The sequence below is a fragment of the Ylistrum balloti genome, unplaced genomic scaffold (genome assembly GCF_031769215.1).
Source record: "Ylistrum balloti isolate Yb309-2 unplaced genomic scaffold, AGI_CSIRO_Ybal_v1 Utg370006, whole genome shotgun sequence".
Taxonomy (NCBI): Eukaryota; Metazoa; Mollusca; class Bivalvia; order Pectinida; family Pectinidae; genus Ylistrum; species Ylistrum balloti.
The window spans coordinates 2,127,868-2,134,474 of NW_026782081.1; positions in this window are offsets into that span (position 1 = coordinate 2,127,868).

Here is a 6,607-nt window from a genome sequence, read left to right on the forward strand (position 1 = left end):
AAAGAGAAAGTAGGGAATAAAGAAAATTGAAATTGATTTCAAGATAAAAAAATCTATTTAAGATTCATGCATCTAAAAGATTTCAGAGGATTTCATCGAAATTCAACACAATAAAACTGCACAGTGTTTATTTTAATGGATATAAATGCGCTGTTGCAGATGATACACACTTGTATATACTACGTAAAGAAACAGACGGTAAACACTATAACATGATAAAAGTCCAGCCACAAACAGTATAAGGATGATATTAACAATGACGGCCACCACAACACATAACAATAATATAACAAATATACCACAACTATTTTGTCCAGTAATACACGGCCGACTAGACATTGTAGAGAGCATAAATCACATTGATCGAAATTTTACCTTACTGTGCAGGTCGAGCCAGAACTTTCGTAGTACTTGAGTAAGAGTCGAGAACTCATGTTGCTATATAGTTGCTATATAGTTACTGAAACTATTAATTTGTCAATCTAAACTAGAAGTCTTCAGATTCAAATTATTTTGGTAAAATCAAATGGATTATGCCTCATTTTAATATGTACACAGTGTCATATAATGATATTTTATTAAATGATTTAATAGTTTTGTCTGTGGAGTTTGTTGACAATGTTTGCAATTTGGTCACATCCGGCTCTGCTTAAAACCTAAAATCTTTTCACGGATTCATAATGGAATATCTGTCACTAAGTAGCTCTCGTTCATGTGTACGTGCGTTCCTGCATGTACCCAGTATCCGTGTGCATGATATATGGGGTGTTTAGCCTCGACGGTCCACCGAGTCAATGCGATAAAATGCCATGAATCAGCTCTTTGCTGAACGCCGTGCAATGTCCAACAAGGAAGAAGGAGACCTAAGTGCGCTTTCTTTCGTTTGTGTAATGTGTGTGATATGTTTTTTTTAAAATTTAATTCAATTTAAGTGATCTAGTGTAAATACAACACAATATATGTCCACTTATTATTATTGAGTGTTATCACACCGATACTTTCGTTTCTTTTTGACAAATAATGTTTCTATCTTAACTTTGATTATTCTCATTCCTGTATGTATTTCCTTAGAGAAGATTTTAAAGTCAAAGTGGGGTAGACTCAAGAAAATACATATCATCGTTGTCAACGGATCGTTGTCAGATATCCTAGACATGCTTCTGTGGTGAAATGATTCCTGGAGATAGCTATGCTCACAAACATTTTAAACGTTTATTTTGTTATTGAATGCATCGTTGAGCCTATTCACTAACATGCAATTTTCACCTGGCGTTAGTTGTCTGTGCTGAAATTAATAGTGTTTAATTGTGTTTCCCCCTACCAAACCCAGCGTTACTTTTTTTTATATTAGACATGATTTACATGCACATGTCTGGAATGGTCAGTTGTGGGTTTAAGATCAACTTCTTAGCTTTGTCTTTCTTTTTAGACATTAAGTGATTTATTCAATGTTCAGTCAGATATTGGGAATGCTTGATATCGACGTTTCGGTGCTGTATATGTATAAGTATACCCATTTCATTTTTGTCTATGTTCCCTTGTATTTTATAAAGATTGGTAAAGTCGAATTTATAGTCCCTTGTTTTTTTAAATAAATGATCGATATTTTAAGCAAATATTGAAGAAAACGGTATGCCCACGCCAGACACGAAGTCTTTTCAGCTATTAAATAAATTCTGTAAGTGCGTAATGTCATTAAAAATATCTTGACTTGATTTCAGAATAGATAACATAACATGTGTAAAGTGTTTAATACCAAAGGTTCCCTTTTCAATGAAAGCAATTTATAGAAATAAATACAAAAAGCCTGCCAAACATTTGTGGACCCCATGTTGCTATGATCAAAGTTCCATTATCATTACATGTCGTCATTGAAAAATATCTTTAAAAATCTTTTTGAATTCGTGTTTGACATTTCGAACTTGAACTAATATTTTAGATCTAGGACTAAGCGAAACATAATAGAGTTCCCAGAATTAACGATTTAATGTTTGTTGGTATAGAGCGGCACTTTAATCACGGATAGGAATAACCCACGGTTTTTAAGGTCCGTTTCGATAAGAAAACTTTGTTCGACGAGACATCCTTGCACGTCAAGGAGATAGGAAAAATACTCCTCCTTACACACTTTCACATAACATCTATAAGGCAGTCCTCCTCCAAAATTGTGCACTTGTTTCCGTGACATTTGTTTTTAAATAGAAATGGGCAAAATAAATCGGCTTCATCCATGCCTGGTAACCTGACAAAGCTTGCTGATTGACCAAGTGAGATGGCAGGATCCTGTACAGAGAAGTATTATGTATTAAAAGTTGTTCAAGAGCAAGTGCAATGTGACCAATATTATAAGGTACAAATTTGACTAATTTGATGTTCCTGGATGAAATCATTACTGTTTTTTTTATATTGATATTAGTACTTGTTAATGTGACCACACAATGATCAATGCTAGAAACACTTTGTAACGGTGGCAAGCGATGATAACTCCTTTCCTTCCTAACCAAAATATTTATTTTTCAATTTCGTGTTTTAAGCAAGTCTGTTCATTATCTTATTGTTCTGTGTTGAAGTGTGTCCCAGGTTTTGAACCGGGAATTAGATGAACAGAAAATAAAACATGCTCTATCCTGATTGGTTAATGTTGGAACATGAAATGCTTTCAGGGATAATTGTTGTTGTTAGGATAACGATAGGTCGAAACTTCAGAGTCCGTTTTCCGAGACACCCTGTCCATTGCTTTGTAAATTATAGTGTGGTAGTTTCTATATATCTAATGTTGGTTTTCCACACACATAAAGCAATCGTTGCACTTGCTGATATATTTATGTTTAAACTGCGCATTATGAGACAATGCTAGAAACGTACCTGATGTGTCTTTATATGGAACCAATATATAGAGGACCTATCGACATCCGAGACAACCCAGTCTGTATATCAGATTACTACACGTGTATGGAATGAAGGGTATGAGACAGACAGGCCATGCTTTATCTGAGAAAGATCGCGCTCACGAGCTGTAAATATGTACACAAGAGATTTTCTATCGGTGCACCATTAATGCACATTTTCCATTGATGTCAGATTTAAATTGACATGTTTGTTAAACTGTTCTAAACAGTACTCAAATATATCTCTGTTAGTATCCTCATAACCTTAACACGATTACTGACCCTCATGCAAATGACACATCAGAAGCAATCGCGTACGAAGGCTTATTGTAGTCGGATCAAATAGTTTTCCTAATAGATAGAGTAGTTTCATGAGGATATCATCATTGGTTAGAAAAATTACCCTCTTTTACTGACTGACAAGAACTTCGCTCATAAAGCCATTTAGATATTTCTACATTAATTCAAATATTTGACTTATTGGTTTTGATTCGATCCTTAGGACCGAAAGAGCTTGTCTGAAATACACGACAGTATATAACTGGAAAACAATCTATTGTAGCTATTCTATCACTGGATTTTAACAACATATTTGGTTTTTGGGCACTGTTACGGCAAGGTTAAATCAAAGTTAGGAAATATAAATATAGGTACGTTTAGCTGTTGTCGAAAACTATATAGAAATATTCGAGGTCATTCGTCCATGGGTCCGATGTTGATTTATCATGTTACTATCATTTCAGTATCACTTGGCGGTCAATTTCACGCGTCATAGACTGAAATGTTGGTGACTTAGTCCGAAACATGATCTATTTCAGATCATTTATCATTAAAATGGTTACATTAAGATGTAAAAGTGATATTCCAGAAACACGTTTTTAAGTGCACACTGACCATGCGACCAGCGACCTCCAAGAAACTGATTTTATATCAAGGTCCCTTATGTATAGAACGACCTTTTGGATACTTTAACTTGATCCGAAATTCTGATTATTCATTACATAAAAAATATTAAATTTGGTCTAGTTTTTGAAGTATCCCTTACTCCTATGATATGTCTCCAATTACTTGTTTTGTTTTATACGATCACATGACGAAAATTGTCCTTAGCTTTTGCATCCTTGCTTTGCATTTCATGTACATGTATTCTTTTTTATTAATAATGAAATAACAACTGTAAAAAGTTTGCTGTGATTTTTGCCCCGTGAACAGCCAGGGTCATGAGGTCATGAAGTGGTGTCCCCTGCATCAGCTGATGACTTCCTAAAAAAAAAACATACATGAGATCCGTCTCATGTCATCAAGAGCAATGAAGTACAGTTTCTTGCCCAATAACACACTCACCGAATCACATATCGGCCTGTGTCTCGGCCTCCAGCACAAAAAATTACGAACATCGAAAAATGCGCCTCAGATCTTCACCCGAGGTCACTTAGGCTAATGTTTTACCGACCTATCGTCAGCCTTTGTTAAACGAAAAGTATACTAAAGTATAAGCACACGATTTAACTTATACGTGTAAAATGTATTGTTTATTGTGAAATCAACTGTATTAGTGAAATTTACTATCATCAAAATGTCATTTACCGCCACAACCAAACGGCTACGGCACTCTAAAAGTTGCATCTGTGACCACGAGCCAAACGAGGCGAACTTATTCTGGAAACAGTCGATGGATTATGAAATGATAAAATTTCGATACATTAACAGAGGAACTCTATTCGATACGATTCTGCTGATATGTACGTATAGTTTAATAATAACAATGAAGCATTGATAGCTTATGAAGAAATCAAAAACGCAAGTCATTTAAAAAGATCATATGGACTATCAATCATATTTACTTCCCGAGGTGAAGTTACTTTTAAATCAAAATATATCAACTATCTCAATTCATTTGATTTCATAATTCACGTTTCAATTGATTTATTCTAATTTTGTCGAACTTGCTACGCAAAGTCATTAGATACCTTGACCTTAGGGCGTTGCTTCTCTGTGAACCTGTAAATGACTTTTCATTTTTTCTGAAAATACACTTAAGTATAGAAAACTCACTATCAACGACATCGCATTTCAACAAAAATGCAATTTTTTCATGCATTATTGACAAATCCATATGTTAATATTAAGGATACATGTTTGTCCAATCAGATAGAAGTAAGTTTAAAAACTGACAGAATCGTAAGATTCATTGGAAGATATCGCTTACGAGCACTCAGGATCAATCATTAAACCTTAATTTTGACAAATATGGTTATGTACTTTTGTAGCGATGTTTTCCAGATTCACCTCAAAATAAACATTTGATATGTTTCAACTCCTGGTTAAAGGGACATCACGGTTAAAAAAATTGTCGTTATTGTTGATCGTATGTGTTTATACACTTCCAGTAACATTTCTATGCTATCCCAATATTTACAGTCGATTTCCAATGTCCAGCTTGACCATTTCTTTGGTTCGGGAGACCCCTCTCAAACTTAGCGCTGATAACTTTCCGTAATGGTTTAGAAAACGATGCCGTTCATTTTGTAAACAAGAACACATGATGGCGGTCAGAAATGACTTGGACAGTAGTGACATAGTCAGTAATACCGTTTTACAGCTCCGGATTTGGTTGTGGTTGTGGCAAATGTTATTTGATAACTCTAAGTCAATCCAGAATTACGCAATAAGTAACATTAACCGCAAATCGTTTCAGGCGGGAAGCCATGTTTGTTTACAGGCATGCTTTATCATATATGACACATACATTGATTTCTTTTGAAAGTTTTAAAAAGAAAGCAACAAGTATTTTCCTCGGATACTTGTTCTAACCAGAAATACTTTTATTTAAGTCGCTGATATGACATACATCCTTATATATTGATTGCTACGAATCAGTGACCGTGTGAGCACATATTCTTGGTTATAAATGGTTCATGTTTGCAGCGGCGTTTGTTATATGTCTGATCACAGATAATCTTTCATGGCTACAAACGATGTTGGTGATGATGATAATGATAAAATATTCTTAAATAAATGAATAAACAAACAGATGAATAAAAAATTTGTAAAGGTAAATGATCGACTTTAACTAATATTATATAAACTTTAATTCATTTATATGAAAAATGCTTGGACATTATTACATGTTTAAATTAATAATCAGTATATTACGTACTGTTGATATATATATATATATATATATATATATATATATATATATATATAACGCAATATATAGATATGATATTGCGTATTAACTTCGTTTTATATTGTTACATCCGACTTTCTAAGTCAATGGTCACATTGTCGATTTAATTTTGTATGTATATTAAGAGAATGTCTACAAGATGTTCCCTACGTTATTTTTGTTTGACATTACGCAAGGATTTGTTTCTGTCTTAATAGAATGACGGAAAGATCAGAACAGTTCCGAGTGGAAAACATTAACGTATAATTAGCGTTTGATTTGAAGTAAATATAATTCTGATCCCTGATAGTTCTGAGGCTTTAACACAGAGCCTTGCAAACAATATAATAAATGTTACTTTATGTTCCCAAGAGAAAAATAACATAAACAAAACGACAATGAAAAACATATTCTTTATGATAATGCGTGATTTATAAATTTATGATCCACACATGTCAATATCCGTGTTTGTAAATACGATATGACCATTTATAAATAGCCAACACCTACAAGATAAAACAAAGGTGTGTGACGCTAACACGAATCA